Source organism: Canis aureus, chromosome 31 (assembly GCF_053574225.1).
Source record: "Canis aureus isolate CA01 chromosome 31, VMU_Caureus_v.1.0, whole genome shotgun sequence".
Lineage (NCBI taxonomy): Eukaryota > Metazoa > Chordata > Mammalia > Carnivora > Canidae > Canis > Canis aureus.
The window spans coordinates 29087750-29108693 of record NC_135641.1 but is presented as its reverse complement, the minus strand read 5'-3'; the positions used below and the strand labels follow the sequence as shown (position 1 = coordinate 29108693).

The following is a 20944-nucleotide window of genomic DNA, read 5'->3' as shown; positions in this document are numbered from 1 at the left end:
GGTTCAGCTGAGTGCTGGAATATCCTTAAGAATTCCTTACTGCCTGCCAGCTCAGACAAAGAAACACTTGCTTTGAAATATGGGCCTATTTGTTTCCTGTGGTATTTTGTCTCCTTACAAGTGTCCTTTCTAGTTCATTTATTTTTGTAGCCATTACACAGATTAAAGGGAGACTATAAATCCTGCCGCGTGTTGGACACTGTTGCTGTGCATTCCAACTGCCATCTCTGGTTACGCACTCAGCAGAAAGGGACAGGACATGCTCCCCTCCCTCTTTTCTCCTCCTGCGCTGGTTTGTCCAAGTTCTGTTGTTTGATCATTTCCCCTGTTGGCAGAACCTGCATTTGACCCTCAGCCACAGGGAATGAGCCTGTGCTGGCGCTACTCCAAATGCCTGGGGGATGAAACTTTGCCCAAGTTGGCCAATCATTCCTCACAGCTGCTCGGTTGTTCCAGTCTTTGTTGATATTTCCTAGAAAATTTTGGCTCCACATTTGTCATTGGCTACTTAGTCTCTTTGACATTTAACTCGTCTTTCTGTTGGGGACTTTGGGGGATACAGTGATAAGACTTGGATACAGTCCTAGAAGTAGCTCTGGGAGAGAAAAAAAGAGGAACGATACGGTTTTTTTTTTTTTTTTTAAAGTATGTGCAATATTGTGGTTTTAGTATATCTACAAAGTTGTGCAGTGATCAGCATGATCTGATTCCAGAACATTTTCATCACATCAGGAACAGAGCCTATCCCACTAGCAGTCACTTTCTGTTCCTTTTCCCTGACCCCCTCTGACATTCACTAATCTGCCTTCTGAATCCGTAGATTTGTCTATTTGAGACATTCCATATAAATGGAATTATGTAATACCTGGCCTTTCGCTTAGCGTAATGCTTTCAAGGTTCAACCATGTTGTGGGCTGTATAATACTTTGCTCCTTTTCATAGCCAAATAATATTCCATCGTGTGAATAATCACATTTTTTTTTTATTGGAGTAAAATCTTGAGTAATATCTTTGAATGTTTTCTATACTTACTGTTCCATGAGCTTTATCTTTTTAAAATCATTTGTCGTCACATCAAACCTACTTGGTTTATTTATTTTTTATTTTTTTAAAGATTTTATTTATTCATGAGAGACACAGAGAGGGAGAGGCAGAGGGCGAAGCAGGCTCCATGGAGGGAGCCCGATGTGGGACTCGATCCCAGGACCCCGGGATCATGCCCTGAGCCTAAGGCAGACGTTCAACCGCTGAGCCACCCAGGCGTCCCTACTTGGTTTAGAAGTATAGTTATAATCACCATTTTATACCAAAGGAAACAGGCACAGATAGGCCACACAGCTAATAAATATTTGGCAGAGAAGGCTTGGTGTAACTAGTTTCGTGCTCTTAACCACAACATAATCTACAGCCCCCCGACCCCCTTACAAGTTAGAGGACATAAGACATATTTAAGATGATTATCAACATGGGAGAAAGTTACCCAGGTCTTTATCATGGGGGTTAGTAGCTCAGATTTGGGGGTGGCCCGTGGTTTAGGGTGGCTGATACAATATGTGCTGTGCTCTGAACCATTCCTACACGCCCTTTGGATTATGGTACACAGTGGATTGAGGCCAGCAAAAGTGTTTAGGCCATATGGAGATGGGGTGGGGCGCTCAGTTCACTGCCAGGTTTGCTCATGGCTGATTTAGGTGGTGGGTGGGGCGGAGCCTGAGGCCAGGAGTTTTCAGACAGTATGTGTACCTGGGTGGGGCTGGGCAGGCAGGAACTCGATAGCAAGCAGCTCCTTTTTGCTGGAATGTAGAGGAGTATGTACAGGGAGGGCATAGGGTCCTATCCAGCTTATCACAGGTGTGATGAGTGATGGCATGAATGAGGGATACATGGGAGGGTGCCAGATTTGGGAGCCTGGAAGGTCAAATTGAAGAGTCCATACAGTCCAAGTCCATGCCTTGAGGGGTGTGGAAACCTGCAGTGATACCATCCTGGCTTTTTGAGCAGTTTATGTCTTGCCCAAGACCATCCGTATTTCTGTTACTCTGCTCGAGCTTCTGTCCAGCAGCTGGCTGGGACATCACTATCCAGGTCCTTGCCGATGGCTTTACAGAGTGAATGTCTGGGAGACAGGAATCTCCAGGCTAGTCCTTGCTTCAGTGGAGCCCTTTAGGTGTTGTTCTGTGATAGAATACTTTTGTCCCTGGCAATCCAGTTATTCAGCCAACAAATATTTGAGGCCCTACCATGTGCCCAGAAGTATTCGAGACACTTGAGATGCACATCATTGAAAAAAAATGGATAAGAACTCCCTCTCCTTGGGAACTTAGGCATCCTGTCTGGGGAAGCGGACAGTAAACAATGGGCATGATAATAAATTGTCATTTTGTTTTTTATATATTAGCACATTAAGTATTGTTAAAAGAAACAGAGCAAAGGGGATGGGAGGAGGTTGAAATGTTAAGTAGAATAAGAAGGTGAGGTTGAAGCAAAAACTTGTAGATGGTTAAAGATGAGCTTTGGGAACACCAGAGGAAGTCTTCCACCCAGGGCGGAATTTGGAGACGTTCACAGAACAGCAGGGAGGCGAGTATAGCAATGTGAGCACGGATGGGAAGTACTAGGAGCAGGGCTTATGACCCCTCTGCCCCTGGGGGGACTCCAGCTTTCCCTCTGAATGAAAAGGCAGCGTTTCAGGACTGAACAGAGGAGTGACACATTTGTGCATGAGCTTTAACATCATCCCCCTGGCTGCAGCATTTAGAATCTTACAATGGTATTGAATCTGTAATATCTAAGTACACTTCTTTGAGTAGATAGATTACTCAAAAAATTAAAAATCATGCCTATGGTAGATACAGAATGGGAGGAATTCTAGAGTTCTCTGGTAGACTCTCATGGACCCTCCAAATACATTTCTTTTCTTGCCTGTGGTCAATCAGAGCCTCCAAGAGGAAGTACTACCTTCTTTTTTTTTTTTTTTTTTTCTTTTTTTAAGATTTTATTTATTCATGAGAGACACACATAGAGGCAGAGAAATAGACGGAGAAGCAGGCTTCCTTGCTGGGAGCCTGATGCAGGACTTGATCCCAGGACTCCGGGATCACAACCTGAGCTGAAAGCAGACGCTCAACTACTGAGCCACCCAGGCATCCAGGAAGTGACTACCTTCTCCAGTAGAAGCCTTGCCACACCATGGTCATGGTGGATATGTTTTCCTGCTGCTGGCTGTGTATGACCAGGCTTTGGGTTTTATTTGCTGTATTGTAAGACTTAGCAATCAGTACTACTGAATCATTTCCATACATTAAGCATGCACTTTAAGAAATACAGATATACGTATGTAGCACATTGCACCTGGATGCTGATGTATTAAATCGCAATAGGTTGATTTATTCCATTTCACAAGGTTTTCTTCAGGCTAGTAATATGTATTCAAAAGTGTACTTCCAGGCTGCAAAATACCGGATCTTTTACACAATCCCAACTTACTGCATTGGGAGTCCCATTATCTACTCTATGAATGGGCACCCTCATGTAGCATAAACATATAAAAGTACTGATGTCACTTATTTTGTCTGGCTTAATGTGGGGCTTTCTCTGGGCCAGAAATTTTCAAAGATGCCTCCAGTATTTGAAATTCATGTTACATTTGTTGTACTCCCTTCTCCCCTACCCATTAGAGATTTGTGGGATAGCTCCTTGGCAAAATGTCAATGCAAATGTTTGTAGAGGTGGGCGAATGAATTAAAAAGCAGAGTAGGCATTTAACTGGCAGACTGAAAGGAAAATGTCAGTTTCTGTGGGTTAAGCAGGCTCTTTGCAGCATATTTAGCACTTGACTTCTTCCAAATTTGTCTACATGAAATAACCTCTGTTTTCACACAGGAAATATTTGAATATATTTGAAATATGTGTGTTATGCTGGGTATGTGACCAGATGGAAGAGCATTTCTTGGCCGATAAATGTAAACAAGCTGCCACTAATGTTAATGTTACAGCTGTAGACATAAATACACTTTGGTTGGTCATATTTTATTTTTGAGAGTGTTCAGGACTTTGAAGCAAAGCCCGAATGGAGTTTCTGTTCGAACTTTGTTGATGGAACTTTCATTTGTGTCCGTTTTACCTGACCTTATTGGCCAGAATATTTTATCCCAGTGTAAAATGAATACAAGTGTTTACATTTTTCATATAGCGTCCCGATGATCATTTCTACTTCTGGGTTCCTGGGGAAAGTGCTCTGCAAACAACTCTGGGATATTGTAGTTAAAGGAAAGTGCTGGCTGAGTTGCTAGGGTTACTGAGTTTGTAAAAAGTATGGGCGACTGGTCTGCTGTGTTGAATTGAGAGTTGCCCGTCCTGCAAGAGCTTTGATTTGGGGGCAATACGGGGAGTGGTTTTCTAACCCATAACCATTGTTATAACCTAAAAATGAAGGGAGATTAAGTTGCTGCTGTGGATCAGGAACAGTCCTGTGACATACTGTCTTGTTTAATCCATCTCTTTAGGTGAGTTGATCTTATTCCTGTCTTATAATGAAGAAAATTAGCCTTTGAGACACACTAGTCTTACTATCCTTAAGTGAGAGTTAGTGACAGAGCCAAGATTTGGACCTGGTTCTAATCTACTGAAAAGCCCGTGTTCTTTTTAGTGTTTCTGGTTATCTCCGGGGAAGGAGCAAGGTCTTGTTTGTTAAGCACATCCCAAAAGATTTTGTCTGACAGACCTTATGTTTCTTAATCTCTAGTTACATGGAGAACCTGTGACTTTACCTGATTATAACTTGATTTTCAACACTTAATCAGCAAAGTAATATTGGTTCTCAGAGACCCAACCATCTGGATCTTGTTCTGACAAATAATTGTGTGAGTATCTTGGGGACCAATAAATACTTCGGTTTCTTCCAGCTCTGTGACCCTGAGACTATGAAGATTCAGGAATGGCTCCTTCCAGGGTATTACTGGAGCATCTGCCTCCATGTGGTGGTCTTCTCCATCCGGGCTGTAATTGTTACATCCAAATAAAAAGGTTCAGGGAACCCTGAGACCAGATCCCGTGGAGGCTCTTAAATTAATTGGCATTTAATAAAAGTGTTTGCAGGAATCAGGGTGCCCATGCACACACTTGCCTGTGCTTGTGCCACACTCTTTCATCTTGACACAGGTGTGATAGAAAAGTAACAATGGTTAAGTCTTAAGAAGACACAGACTAAAAAGTTACGATATGTGGAGCCAGAATAATAGGTGGTCCCTGGCTTTGTTATTTTAGGGAGCTCTTTCCAGCAGTATCCGAATGCAGCTTGGCCAGATGATGGCTATTTCTCTCATTCTAAATGAAACTGCATGGCCTTTTTGTTCAGGGTATTTCTGGTGTGTTTCCTATAGAAAGAGATTTGTGTGGGGTCCCAAATCTCTGAGTTCCATCAGAGGTAATAGTGTGGGCGGGCGGGAGGGGGATCCATGGTATGGACTTATATGTGTGCACGTGAGTACATTGACCCAACCAAGTGGTTTGTGGCATGGCAGCGGGGGCGGGGGGAGGGGAAGAAAGGAGCAGTGTACCAGGATGAGATATAAAACAAAATGAAACAAAAGAAATGCCAAAACAGCCTATGTCATAGGATTATTATGAAAATTTACTGAAATAATATGTATCAAGTACTCTCAGCCTGGCATCTATTAAGTACTTAATAAATGCTATTCTTTATGTTTCTACTATTGCTTCTATTACTCTTAGTATAGGTTTATCAAATGTGCATGGGAGAAAGACTTCTGAATTACAAAGATATGTTGTATTTATAATATAACTGATAGAATTAGGTGATGGCTGTGATTACGGTATAATCCAGACAGTTGAAGGTTGGGTATCCATTGAGATCTTCATCGTGATTTGGCCAAAGGCATTATTTTAGACAGTAAAATGAATGTGGACTCTTTAGTGCTACTTGTTCAAAGTCTGGTGGAGAGGACAAAGTGAGTGGGCAGTGTGAAATTTGAACCTCCTTCCCGTGAGGTCTTGGGGGGGATGGCAGAGATGATCAGGCTGGCAGGGTAGAGAAACAGTTGGGATGTGAATTATGGGCCAACGAGGACAAGACTTTCCTCACCTTTGTGACCTTTCTGCCTTGTGGTGGCCATTTATGACTGGAGTGTAGATGAGGACACCCCTCAAATCAAGGGGTGGAGAGGAAATGTGTTCTAAATGGCAGTTGCGATCCTAGACACAAGATGGTCTTCACTACGAAGATCACCAATAAGTGACTTGGTCTTGTGACGAGAGAGCCTTTTTGGAGGCCAGGACAACTTGCCCGAGTTAGGGATGGCACATTATTCTTCCTGCAACTCCTAACTGATGAAAGTGGTTGGAGTTTCTTTTTCCCTGGCTCTGAAATACAAAAGGAGAAAACCTTACTCAGTAAATTATGTCATTGGAAGAATGTGTGCCGGTCACCCTATAATCCTCTCACATTCTTTAGGCTTCTCCATCGCTTACTCTGCTGCAACATTTGAGCTTCCCAAGGAAATGGAACAATGAATACATGTGTTTCTTTTAATTTTGAATCCGATTGACTTAGCAGCCAAGTCTGTAGTGAGTAGAGGATCACGCTTATTTAAGAGGCTGTTAATCACCAATTGTAAAAGTTCCAAGTGGGAACTGATGGGCCAGAGCTTTTAGTCTTGTTGCCATTCCTTTGGAGGAAATAAGGGGAGAGGCTGCCAGCCTCCTGGTTGAGAGATGGGAGGTTCAGAAGTAGACTAGAGATCAAAGGGAGGCTTTTTGCTTATTCAGGTTTCTCTTTTTCAGGCAAAATGTGGTGTGTGAATGGTGTCCTTGTGAAAGAACAGGCTGGACTCAGGTCATGGGAGTTGATGCTGGGAAGGGGTTATATTGAGAAGGGTGTCAAAGCATCTCCTCTCTCTGGAGTTCCCAACCTGTTGGAATTTCGGAGCACTGTCATAGGGGTGTCTTAGGCCTCCACCTAATCTCTCTCAGTAGGTCTTGTTGGCTCCATTTGCCAGAGGATAGAAACAACAGGGGAGATCTGCTTGTAAACAGAAGTGGGTGGTGCCATTTTGTTTATCTCTCTCACCTGCGTTTTTGGATTGCATTTGAAGCTTTGACATCACAGTAGCTATGTGGTATCATCTGCTAATTTACCCGTGAGTCAGTCTGTGAAAGGGAAGGAAAAGAAAGGGGAAGGTGAGGAGGACTGCAGGGAGAATAGTTGATGAAACTCCTTGTCTCCTAAGAGGTTGCAAGTAAAATAAAAATAAATTTGAACGTTGATGGACATTGGGTCTCCAGGCCACATCACCGCAGAGGCAGGGACAAGGTAAATGAGGGGGCCTGGCTGTATGGTGTGTCTCCTCGGGCTGGCTGCATGGGCAGGGACCCATTCAGATGGTTTGATGTGGGTTTCTGTCCAAGGGGAGCTGAACTAGAAGGAAGTGGATTGAGCAGACACCAAACTCTGGACCAGAAGAACATATTTCGTAATCAGCAGATGAAGTGAACATGGTATGAAAGGAGCCAGGAGCACAGGAGCTCTGGCCCAAGTCTGGCAGTTTGGACTCCGTATGCGCATGGGGAGGGGAGCAAGTGCCAGGAGGCTCCTTGTCTGATACACTTGGAGGGAGGCCATCCACGGTTGCCTACGAGCCTGGGCTGGGGACCGTGTAGGCACCCCTCCCTCTCTGGTAGTCTTCTTGACAGGTGGACAAGGAAGGTGGTACCGATGGGGAAGCCGAAGCTCAGGAAAGCAAAGTAACCTGCAGTTTATGGAGCTGGTAAGCGGCAGATCCGGGGTGGGAATACAGGTGTTCCGTTCCAGTGTTCGGAGCACTTTCTTTCCTCACCAGCTCTAGTTTATATGTACATGCTGCACACATTTTCTTTGACAGATTTCAACGTTACCCAAGCAGAGAGATGTTTATAGTTCTGTGAATTTAACAAAATCCAATTTTCATGAGCAAATGTCCCTACCTCGATTGCTTTTGAATCGAAAAGGACGCATCTCTGTGGTGCCAACACCGGGTGGCTTTGCGGAGCTGGCCCCCAATCAGCTGTGATGATGGTCCTGTTTCATCACAGCCAGCCAGGTCACAGAGGCACGGGTTACTCAAGCAGGGTTCTTAGCACCTTTCCCTCAGGGGGAGACTGATCAACGTTCTTCTCCTGACATGCCGGAGACAGGAAGGAGCTTGCTTTCAGGATTTGTCTTTTATGGTTCCACCAAAAGGACTAACTTGATGGCAGACAATCCTCTGGGCAAGCTGCAGATGTGGCTGGTTGAGCCACCTTTTGGCCAGGGCTGATCACGTTACCCCCTTATTAAAAGCATTCATGTTTTCCCCCTTTGTCTATGAGGTAAGGTTCAAACTTCTTTTGGAGTTCCAAGCCTCTGCGATGGGGCTGGAGCCTCCCTTTGCTCCTGGTCTCCCAGGACTCTCCATCTCAGCCACCACAGAACCAGCCTTCCAGGCCTGGTGGATGGCCTTTGCCACTGCCTTGTTGTCAGGACGCCAACTGCCCTTTGAATGTCACCTGCTCCACTACATCTGCATCCCCTTCCCCCTCAACGGTCAGCCGGGGGTTAGTCTGCTGTGACATTTTCTGCCTCTACTGGACAGGACCTCGCAGACTGCTGGGTGTGTAGTAGGGGCTCAGCGTTTGTTGACTCGAATTTGGGTTCAGGTTTTGTTTCTGCTGAGATCAGTAAGTCTCAGGGCCTAGTGCATTCACTGGAGACTCTTTGGAAGGATCTTCCTCTGTCTTCTTCCTCCTTTACACCATGAAATCGAGTGAAACAGGAGTGCGGGGCTGGGAGTTAGAGAAACCAGGATACTAGTTCTGATCTTCTCTCCAGCCTCTGGGACCTGGGCCAGAACAGCCTCAGTTTCTCTAGCTATGAGATGAGTGTGAGCTCAACGACCCTCCGTGCATGCTAAGCCAGGTGGGCACTAGCCTTGTGCATCCACACCCTTGTGGAAAGGGTGTGCCCTTTCCACCCCAGTGGCCTCCTTGTCTCTGGTCCCATACGGTTCTGTCTGCTGTTGAGTGGGGCCCTTTTGTCCGTTTCATGAGAATGGCCCTAACTGCACCCAACATGAGCAGCAGCTTCAAAGCCTCCAATTAATCAGATAGCATCCACTCCCCTGAGATCCCAGAGATCCCACAATCTAAATGTTCTTTGAATCTCCACTGGCATCTTGATGATTTTTCTCCTATTACATAGGATGACCGGACAAGATTGATGATACCAATATCGTTTCTCAGTGCTTTCCTCCTCAGACCTGCCACTGTCGTGAAAGATTGTTTTTGAATTTCCTGTGTATCACTCCCACAGTGGGTCCTCTTTTATTAGCATTTAACTTTATTTTATTAAAGATAACAGTGTAATTGGGAGTCGGTTCTTCAGGTTGAGGTGATTTAAGAGAAAACAAATCTTACCCATTTACGCTAATTCTGTGTCTATGATGTCTGTGATATTTATGGCATTAATTTTGCAGGCAATGTATTGTGTGCCAGAACAGCAAGTTCTATACATGAATGGTGGTGCTTTGACTGAAGTATGTGTCCCGTGGTAGCTGTGTCCTCAGGCGTGGAGCTAGCCATGCACGCAGATTAAATGACCGAGTGAGTATTCAGAAACGTCAGGCCCCAGCAGGCGGCCAGGGGAGGCCAGCATGGACAGGCTAGACCAGTGTTCTCGATGTACCTCTCGTTCATCTCTTCTGTCCGTTCCTGCTTCGGCCACACTCTGGTTCTGCTCTTTGGTTGCTCCCCTGGGTCATTACAAAAGGCTCTGTTTGGTTTCCTGGTTGTACACAGCTAATCCATCCTGTACGTGCCCACCAGCCCTACTTCCTGCCTAGTCATCCCCATGCTCAGAGATCCTCATTGCTCCCCGTTGCCTGAGTGAGAAGATGACCCTCGGCCTGGCGTCCCAGCCCCTCTTGACGGTACCTGCTGAACTCCTCTGATACTTCTCTTCCCCTCTGTCTGGTTCCCTTGCATCCGCAGCGTGTTGCCACTCCCCCACCTCTCGCATACTCATCCTCCCTTGAACCCCCAGCCTTTAGGGATCTCTTCCTCTTCCAAACCTTGCAACTCTCTCTGTGGCCTCATGTACGCGTTATGTGGTGCCGTGTAACAGATTGCTCCACGATTTAGAGCAACAAACGTATATTGTCTCTCATAATTTCTGAAGGTCAAGAGGCCGGAAGTGGCTGAGGCGGTAGGTGGTTGTGGCTCAGGATTTCTCAGGAGATTGTTGTCAGGCTGTTGCTCAGAACCGCAGCCATCTGAGGTGTTGGCTGGGGGTGGAGGATCCACTTCCAGGCTCACTCAAGAAGAGGCTCTTGGCGAGAGGCCTCAGTCCTTCTCCACTTGGTCCTCACCACAGGGCTGCTCAATGACATGGCAGCTGGCTTATCCAAAGTGCGCGGTCAGAGACACTAAGATGGAAGCTGTAATGCCTTTTGTAACCTAATCTTGGAAGTAAAAACCGGCACATCTGTTGGGTACACTGGCCAGCCTTGGTACATCATGGAAGATGACCACTCGAAAATGTGACTAACAGAAGGTGAGGTCATTGGGAGCCACCTTGGAGGTTGGCTACCACACCTGCCTTGCCTTTTTGCCTGTTGATAGTGTTTCTCCAGCTGGCCTGGGGACTGTTAGAGACCAGAGAGTGGTCTCATTCACTGCCATTGCTCAGATACTTCAACGTGCTTTTTCATGGAGATGCTTATTTTGTTTTCACAGTAACCTGTTGGGCTTTTAAAAAACTAATTAATTAAAATGGAAGCAGGAAACCAAGGCCCAGAGTGTCTTGGCTTAATCTAAGTCAATCAGGTACTATATGATAGTTTGTGAATTCACTCCTGGATCTTTCTGATCTAAAACTTAGGTTTTTTGCATTTTACAAATGATTTGCTGATTTTGACTTCTGTAAAATATTGGCTACAACCTGCTTCTTATCTATCAGCTTTGGTGATAATTAAGAGGAACAGCGTGGTGGCACCCGACGATGCAGGGAAGTGTTTGTATGAAGCAATTCCAGGATAGGAAGTTATTTCTAAGAGGTTGTCCTAATCAACTGAAACCTCATCTTCTGGGCTTTCATTTATTCAGCAGCTGTTTAATCAAAGCCCCTGATTTATCTGACTGTTCTACTGAGTAGGGCAGATTAAGAGGCCCATATGAGTACCATGTTTCAACAGGTTTTTCATTCTCGGTCCTCCGGGGGAGGTCTCGCCTGGCTCCGTCCATGACAAGACACTGGCTACCACAAAACCTTGCTCATCTGTTTCAAACATAATGAGAACAGACTCTGGGGTTCCTAGGTTTGGTGGGATGAAGCCATAATCTAAATTGGGATATCTCCTGATAAATTGTCCTAGATACTGTGCCTCAGTTCACAGAGAGGTTGGTGTGATGATGGGGTTGGGGGGAGGGGAGAAAAGAGAAATAAAAAGGGGAAAAAGGAAAAGGAAAGTCCTCACTGTACCCTCGAACACAAAGTTATGGTGGTTGAATTAAAGGAGCTTTGATTTTCTTTTTCATTTTGAACAAAACTCTGGCCCCCAGAGTTGACTTTCAAAGTGGGGAATGAGTACAAGTGTTCCTAATTTTAGTCACTCTTCCTTTATTCTCTGCAGAAAGGGGAACACAGCAGGTGGCCTTCTAAAACTTGACCACCTCGAGTTTTTGTGTTCCCTCTCATGATCATCTTTTATGTCCGTGGGGGGGCATTTAGACTTATTCCAGTAGTAATTCTCCTTTGGATTTTTAACTTCTGGGCAAAAGATACTTTTTCTTCTTTTAAAGTTCTTGATTTAGGTCTGTCTGCGCCCCCCCCCCCCCGCCCTTAGGCCTGGAAAAGTTTTCAATGTTGTTTTTCAAGCACTTTTCTATATCTCTGCATAGGCATGCTTTTCATTTTTTTTTTCCCCTGTCGCAGCCATGGGGTGGTTTAAATATTACATGTCTCACCACACTGAATTTTCCCAAAATTGTGGAATTTCTTGGATCTCTTTAAAGAGTCCAAAAATACTGGGGAGGAAGAGAGGAGTAAGAAAGGGATTTGTAAAAGAATTGGGAATGAGCTTTCTCAGATACTTTCATACTCCTGGGTGGTTATAAGTTGTTTTCTGCATAGATTGACATCTTCTTGAGCTGAGTACTCTGAGTCAAATTCTTTTCTCTGGAGCTGTGAGGCAGTTCCCATTCTGACGACAGTAGAATTCTGTCTTAGGACTTTGTTTTCAGGTTTGCATGTCTCTCTCTATATATGCAAATCATACTTAAATCTTTATGTGGAGACATGGCCTCAAGCACAAAATATTTCCAGAAACGTCTGTATACATTTGCAGTTCCTTCTCACTCTCACCTCCACTATCAGTGGGCATTTAAACATGCAGGGGAGCAGTTATAAGTCCTTGAGAGAAGTTACCTGGTCAGGGAGCTTTGGTCAGTTCAGGTACATTTTAGGGGGCCCAGCCAGACACAGTTCCTGGGCATGCCACAGGTAAGACATGCCCAGCAGAAAGAAAACACAGTTTGGAGCAGGAAGATAAGCATCCCTTTTGGTAGGATTTCCTTAGCACTGAAGGGGCTGCTTTGCCCCTAGAAGGCAAGAACACAAACCCAGACGGTATATGCAAAAGGACTTAAGAGGACCCAGTATATTGGCCTCAGTACGTTCTGATGTGAATACCCTCACTTACAGCAAACACGCCAGCAGTCATAATTATTAGTGTGTAAAGCACTTAGCTGTTTGTCTAGCACTGTCTTGGGTTTTACCTTCCTCGGCTTCACAGAATCCCTGCCTGCGACTCTGCTCCCTCACCACTACGAAGTAAGTCCTGCTCAGTGGCTACATGACGTACATAGCTCAAGCTGGGAAAGTAGAATTTCAAACCCAAGCCTTTTCGACTTCTCATTTAGCACACTTACCTGCCTCTCTGTCCCTAACCTAACTGTGCATTCACTAGCTTGACTTCATAAGAGAATAATAATATACTTTTGGTTCTATTACTACTTCTTTCTACCACCCCTGCTCCCATATTTCATGAGGTCAAGGCCACAGATGCTTTTATATTTCTAGTTTCTATTCCATTCTCAGAATATGACAGACATTGGAAATCATGGTAGTTTAAAATATGCCCACAAATCTTTGACAGTCCCTTCAAAAGATGGAGCCTATTCTCCTGGAATGTGGGTTGGACTTAGTGACCCATTTCTAACAAGTAGAAAAAAGTGAAAATGGCAATGAGTATCTTTAGAGATTAGATCATAAAAGGCACTGTGGCTTCCTCCTTGCTCCCTCTACTGGATCGCTCACTCTGAGGGAAGGTAGCTGCATGTTATGAGGACACTTAGGATGTCCTATCCCTATGTAGAGGCCTACTGAAAGATAAGAAACACTTGTTTTAAGTTCTGGGTGTTCTATTACATAATAGTGCAGGAACTAATATAGAATTGGATGAAACTCACCTAAAGAGTTCTAGGCTCATGATGATTCTGGTCATTAATGTTAGTGACTCAGGGATTCGAACTGTGATCTGTAGACACTGGCTATTTCTCTGTTTTCTTTCAACTCTGAAAAAGTGTGCAACAGTTCCGAGGTTTTCCCAAAATACATAATCACCTGGGGATCATTTAAAAACCCACAATCCAGTTCAATGAAGTAGAGCATCCTGAGGATAGCATTTTGGAATTTATATTTTAAAAAACGGAGATGACTCAGATGCAGACAGCCATCGCCTGTCCAAGGAGTATTGTTTGGGAACCACTGGACCGGAATGCTTTTCCCTTTTTTCAGTTCTGATCATGGAGAGTTTGCTATGGATAATTGCGTTCAGTTCTCTTGCTGGGTCTCATCCTAAAGTCTTCTGTAGTAGGGGAGCATGCCTTGGAACGAAGAACAACCATTGTCAGATCTGCAGGGAAATTCCCCCACTCAAGCCCCATCTTGTGTTTGGCCTGGAGCCCGTGTCAGACCAGGTTTGGGAGACTGCCTAGGCACTGCATGGGACCGAGAGCAGAGAACAGAGACAGGTTCCAGTGTAAATGTTGAGTCTAATACCTGGTATTAGTCTCAAAATCAGGCATGTTTATGTCAGAGTGTCTCCCCGTGTATACAGATTGCAGAAGGCCCCTTTGGGAAAGGAAGGAGCACAGAAGAGAATCGGTAGCTATGGTGAGTGCTGTCTGGGGGAAACGTTGGGGCCTTCTGAAATGAAGGAAGAAGTCCCAGTCCCATACTCTGGTCACTAGATACTGGCAGAGTTGTGGCACAAACAGGGCATATTCTAAAGGCGTGTTTTTATTTCTTCAATGAAAGGTTATAGTCCTAATAGAAAATCAGTTCTTCATCCAACGTGGGTACTCCTGGGTCCAGGTCTCTGCTCTGTGATGGACAAGCCTTTGCCACAACGGTGGAGTTGAAACTGGGCCTGGAGTCCACACCTGCATATTCGTCTGGCTTCTTGGAGTCTTGTGGACAATGGCTGAGGAGAAATAATGCAGACGACATCTAATAAATGAAAATGTAAATTTTTGGTAAAAGCCTAAATATGACTCCGATCCTCAAAAAAAACAAACAAAAGAAACAAAATTAGTTCTTCAAACATTATTACTGTGCACTGGGTGTAGTTTCTGTGACGTATACCATGTAGATGTCTATGCCAAATGCAGTGTTTATTGTCTGATTTGGAATTTTTTAAAGGGAGAAAGTCTGGGTGGTCAAGTATACCCATTTCCCCTGTGAGCTCTGATCTAGAATCTCTCCTGGCACTAAGTAAGTAAGTGTGTAGCCCTGGAAAAGTTACTTTCCTGCTGTAGGGCTCAAGTCTTTTCGTTGGAGAAGGGAGAGATGTGGACAGATGATCCACAGTCTCATCTAAACAGGTGAATCAGTTCAGCATCGTGTTCCTTGTCGAGGGTGGCTCTGACGAAACCTCACAGACTGGGTGGCCTAAACAACAGATTTCTTTTCTCGCATTACTGGAGGCTGGAAATCCAAGATCAAGGTGTCAGCAGGTTTAATTTCTCCTGAGACCTCTCTCCCTGTCTTGCAAATGGCTTTCTTCTCACTGTATCCTCACCTGGCCTTTTTTGTCTGTGTACGTGGGTTCCCCTTGTCTCTGTGCGTGTCCAGTTTCCTCCTCTTATGGGGACACTTGTCGGATCTGATGAGTGCCCACACTGGTGGCCTGATTTTAACTTAGTTTCTTTAAAGTCCCATCTTTAAATACAGTCACATTCGGAGATCCGGGGGGATTAGAGCTTCAAAATAGTGAATTGGGGGGAATACAGCCCATAACAAGCATCTGGATTACCTTCACAATTATTAGAGACCCACTGTGAAGCACTGGCCGGGCATAGATGCGGGGCACCCTCGGGTATCTACGGTAGAGGTAGGAGAGACTGATAAACCCCCTGAAGACATCTGGTCTTTTCCCTGCCTTTCCAGAAACAAGTTCTGACATTATCTCTGCGTGTCAGAAGAGTCAAAGTTAAGGTCACTGAATGCTGGTAATAAAGGAGACCTTCGAGTAATGGTTCTGTTTAACATTAGAAGAAGTAGAAGGCCAGAGGGGGATGGCACTAGGTTTATAATCAGGTCTCTTGATTTGTGATCCCATTACATCTGCTCAAAGACAAATCAGAGCATATAACCATAGTTTCTGACTTCGGTGCTGCCTCCAGTACCTCTGAGACACCCCAACTTAGGTGCTGTGACATTTTCCCAAGCTCCGAGGAGGGGAGGTATAACAGTACTTCACTGGGATGTGCTAAGAACATTTCCCAAAATAGTGACATTCTGTAATCAAAAGCTTTTTGTCCAGGAGAGGGCTTTTTTCAACACTTTCTTCTTGGTCTCCCAAGCCGGGCAGATCTCTCACCATGAGACAGAGGATCAAGGGTAGTAAATCTGTAAATTGGCAGATTTTTGTTAGATTTAAACAGGTGAAGAACAGCGAGAAACAATAATAGAAGTGATCCACTGAATTTTCTACTTTAATTCTGGGGTTAGGACTGGGAGCGATGATGTCTAATACTTCTAGAAACCCACAGACTGTTGAAATATTTTAAGTAATTACATCAAATTGTTATTAATTCTTTCTGGAGTCTGTAAGTGGCTTGAAAATCAGAGATGTGACCTAGCACTTTCCCTGGGTTAAGTGGAATACAATTTGCAAATATTGTTACATACTTTCAAGAATTTTTTTTTAAAAGATGGTGGGTAAATCAAATAAGAATAATCCTATCAATTATCTGTACCTGTGATAGGAAACAATTGCTTACCTAAATCAATAGATATTTCCATTTGTCCCATGAAAGAAGTTGTGTGAGCGTCACATTGGTATTCCACGTTTGTCTTACTCCCGTGATAAAATAATATATCCTTGTTCACCTCCTGAGAGAGAGGCTGCCAGCTTTTCCCAGAGTCTGAAACAAGGACATCTGTGTTGAAGCATTGGCCACCTATTATTTATAAAGTGAGTCATCTGAATGCAAAAATAGAGGTATCTTTTAATACTGTATAAGAATGATTTGCCACTTTTATTGTATGCCTGCTGTTCATGAGACACAATATTTGCACCACAGACCCACTCCGTGTTTTCAGAGGGTTCCAGAATGATTCTTTCATTCAGCAAATATTTAGCGAGGCTTCCTGTGCTGGCCACGAGCCACAGAGCAGCGAACCACAGCAACAAAGACGTGCTCCTGCTCTCAGGGAGTTTTTATTTTACTGAGAAAGGCCTTTGTAAGATGATTTCGCTTTTGAAAGTAAAACTGCAAGTCAGGCTAAAGTTCCCAAAAAAAAAGGAACGTGATTCTAGGAAGCTACAGGAGCAGGTAACCAAGGAGCCTGCCTGGCCCCAGGCCGGAAGGCTTCCCTGGGAACCTTGTTCTGGGGTGAGAAATGAAAGGGAAGGGGGAAGGCAGGATGAAAAACTCAGGTTGCAAAGGAGAGGATTTTTGTGTGTCTTCTTTTTTTTCTCTGGTGTGACTTTGGGAGAAAAAAAAATAACTTCACCTCTTTGGGCCTCACATCCTTATTTGCATGAATCACAGAATCTGAGGGACCTCAGAGTCCCTGAACTAGATTCTTTCATTTACACAAATTGCCCAAGCAGCTACTGTGTACCGGGTAATCTGGTCCTGACTGAATTTAACTGGGATCATTCACCCCTAGCAGCTGGATCCAGCAGCAGAGACAAACTGATGAGGCAGCCAGTTGTGGTGTTGTGGTGTGCGTGTCCCGGGAAGACAGGTGACAGTGGATTAGCCCTGATGGGAGGGGAATGGCAGCCTGAAGGACTTCACGGCCTAAGAGACCTTTCACCAGAAAGCAGGGTGAAGTCAGCCTGGGCAGCCAGCATGGTATGAAACAATCCATGGAGATTGGAAATATTCACTGGGACCATAATGAGTGTCCTTAGTCCTTACTCTGTACTCTGAAGTATTGATAGCATAGGCATGTCCTTTTGGGATTCTGCGTGCACCCCAGTTTCCAAGGTGATTACGAAAATCCTTGCCCCTAATCTCCTTGCTGTGTGAGGGTGGGGAAGCGTGGAAACGGTTCCTGTGCTCTGGCTTGGTTTCCCATCTGTCAGAAAGTGCCCTTTACACAGCAGGGTTCTAGCGACTTAATTATTGTTTGTAGGATATTTAGAAGTTCAGGTCAAGGATGAATTTCTGTTGCAAAACTGAAGGCACACGGGTAAGATGTTTAAAAATGAAGTGATGGGATGTCTGGGTGGCTCAGCGGTTGAGCGTCTGCCTTTGGCTCAGGTCGTGATCTTGGGGACCTGGGATCGAGTCCCACATCGGGCTCCCTGCGAGGAGCCTGCTTCTCCCTCTGCCTGTGTCTCTGCCACTCTCTTTGTGTCTCTCGTGAATAAAAAAATATAATCTTTAAGAAAATTAAAAAATAAAAATACTAAAAATGAAGTGCAAGGTTTTGTTTTAGGGTTTTTGGGGATTTGGTTTCATTTTGTTCTTGTAGGGAAGGATCTTGATGGCTTTTCTGTGCTTCATAGTTGGGTCAGATTGCCAGGATATTTTGTTATCCACCAGAGAAAGACAAGGAGAGCTTTCTTAGAGAGGCTCTAAAATTATTTTCTGTTTATTCTCTTAAGTATTTGGCTTGAATAGGAAGTAGAGTCTCCTTGCCAAGATACGGTTAGCGTTCCGGCGGTGTTTTAAAAGCTGGCCAAGGGATTGGCATGAGAGGAGAAAGCCCACGCAACGTGAAGTGTTGCTGGAAACTGGGTTGTGGTCGCTTAGTCTAAATGTGATGAGAAACAGAACAAAACGAAATTAACAGGATTGATTTTAAAATTTGTTCCCTTTCTTACCTTCCGAAAGGACTCGAAGGTCTTGAAGGGAAAAAAGTCTGAGTGTAGCATAACCATTAAAATACAGAACAAAGCCGAAACATCATGAGAAGTTTTGTATAGCAGCAGCTGGTTTTTTGTTTGCCCTTTTTTTTTTTTTTTTTTTTTAAATCAAGGTATATAACTATTGTTAGTATTGTTATTGTTTGGGGGCATGAATTTTAGGTGAAAGATTCCTGGCAGTCTAAGCAAAAAAGGGAAAAATGGTTGCCTAGCAACTTGCATTGACTGATAAAAAAGAAAGCAGATCAGTCTGTCAAGGGATCTATTCTTTAATATATTGATTATGCCAATTTATATACTGTAAACATTGAAACATAGAATTTTCCATAACTTCCATAAATTTTCCAGTCAATGTAAACTCTCCTTGGTGAGACAGTTTTTTGTTTTTTTTTTACATTGACCTTCCGTAAACTCTTATACTGGGTTGAAGGCATTTCTTACATGGGGACATAGCTAAGGCAGTCCAGGTTCGCAGTTTTCTATTATGATCTGATACAAGGAAAAATACCAATAAGTGGATGGATATTACCCTGTTTCAATCAGTGTTTTAAAGCCTGTGTGTTCACAAGAATGGCTTGGGGCCCTTGTTAAAACATAGATCCAATGCCTGCTCCAGATTTGCTGAATCGAAGTCTCTAGGAAGGGGCCTCGGTGTATATTTAACAAATGCACCAGGTGATTTCTTATGCTCCAGCAAGTTTAGGGAGCACTGCCACAAATGGTTTTCCTTGACTGTTTTTCCCTCTCAGCTGGGCTTTGTAACAGTCATTTTGAGCATAAATTGTGATAGGAGCCTGAGGCAAGAGAGGGGACGAAGCCCAGCAGAGCCAGTTTAATTAGCTGGTCTGGAGCCATAATGTCATTCCCCTTCCTCAAGTCCTGGTGCTTCAGGATGCTGCCCATCAGTTCCCCCCAGGGGCCTTCTCATCTGTAATGCCATTGATCCTTGTAACATCTCCCGTGTGGTGGGTGCAGAACAAGTATAACACCGTATTTCATCCATTTTCAGATGCAATTTTCCCACAGTTTTACATCTCTAAAATGAGTACGCATTTTAGAATTCTGGCGGCACTTTTTTTTTTTTTGGTCTTAGTGATCTATAAAATAATAGTGCATCTTTATAGTCAAAGGTCTTAAAGATCTGATAAACCATAGTTGCTCCTTTTACAGATGATGAGGCATCTGAGACATTAAGAAGGCGATGTGACCATGGAGCTCTGCCACCGGTTGGGGGAGCCCAGCCTCAGACCCAGCTCTCTGTCCTTGCAGTAGTTGTTAATAGCCAAGTAACCAGTTACCCCAAGACTTAGTGGCTTAAAACAGCATTTGAAAATTTTCTTCTCTCCTAAGTTTTCTTGGGACCAGGCATTCAGGATGGGCCTAGCTGGGGCCTCTTATGAAGTTGCAGGTATAGCATTGGTTGATTATTCATCTGTGAGCTCGACTGGGGCCGGAAGTTCTATATAGGCTGGCTCACTCACGTGGTTGGCCAGTTGCTGCTGACATTGTGTGGATTCCTCAGTTCATCTCCAGGTGGGCCTCTCCACTAGCTCTTCCTAGTATCTACAACATAGGGACCAGCTTCTCCCAGAGCAAGTGCTCCAAGGGACCGAGGTGGGAAAATGTTGAGTGCCTTTTATGACCTCACTTCAAACGTTTCATACTGTCACTGCTTACATAATCAATTTGCCACCCAGACCTGACTCTATTCAAGGAAACTGCACAAGGGCATGGATATCAGAAAGTTGAGGCTCACTGGGGGCTGGCTGTTTCCTTCACACCACACTGCTTTTCCAATATTGTGCTTTCCTGATCAGCTTGGCCCTCTCATAGTCTTAGGTCAGGTTCTTGAATTGAATGAATGAAAACTCTTGGGGATTTATGTCCCATTCTGGCACTCGTGAAATTTTAATGTGCCTACAAATTCTCTGGGCCTCCCGTTAAAACACAGACTCTGATCCAGAAGGTCTTTATAAAGGCAGCCTGAGATCCTGCGTTCTGACCAGCTCCCATATAATGCCCTGCTTCTGGCTTTCTTCCTTTCTTTTTGTCTGAGGTACAGATGGTCTGGGGAGGAGGAACCAGGGGAACCAGCCTGTTTCACTAAGTTAGTTGAGGGGAGGAGAGGTATGAAGCTGCTGGGAGCCCCCTGCATTATTAGGTAGGCAGCTCACTGCAGCTGTGAGCCTCTTCACGGTGAAGGTCAGGTTTCAGACAGCAACAGCTGGGTGCTCAAAATGGCGAGGTAATTAGCTTGTGGGAGGTGGGGGGGTGCTGGAGCATAAACAGTACTTAAAACAGAACGTGTCAATGCATTATTCAGAGCTCAGATGCCCATCGGTGGTTCCTCCTGTCCTTTCTCGCCTCCCCTCTCCCTCTTATGCACACACATTGGCACTTGGGTAAACTCTAGATCCACAGTATTATTTCCCTGAATAACCTGAAAATCAGAGCTGAAATCCTATAAATGCTCACACTTTAAGCTGCTTTGCTATGATCTAGAATGTGGGGCCTTGGCACTCTGCCTT

At 44.4% G+C, this 20944-nt stretch overlaps 1 protein-coding gene and 1 long non-coding RNA gene across 4 annotated transcripts in view; one reads left to right on the top strand and one right to left on the bottom strand.

The window, feature by feature from the left end:
- MB21D2 (Mab-21 domain containing 2) overlaps nucleotides 1-20944 on the top strand; it is a 108078-nt gene that overhangs the window by 54219 nt on the left and 32915 nt on the right. Inside the window, exon 1 of one of the 3 annotated variants that reach the window (XM_077880101.1) lies at nucleotides 9532-9633. The exons of the other annotated variants lie outside the window; for them this stretch is intronic. The gene's annotated coding sequence lies outside the window, so the exon portion shown is untranslated. Of the gene's footprint in view, nucleotides 1-9531; nucleotides 9634-20944 lie in introns of those variants that run through there. 3 annotated transcript variants of the gene reach the window in all.
- On the bottom strand, nucleotides 14200-20038 carry LOC144302234 (uncharacterized). The gene is made up of 3 exons (XR_013369074.1): nucleotides 19898-20038; nucleotides 16315-16458; nucleotides 14200-14513 (listed from the first exon to the last, which is right to left on the bottom strand). It is a non-coding gene; the product is annotated as an uncharacterized LOC144302234 (long non-coding RNA).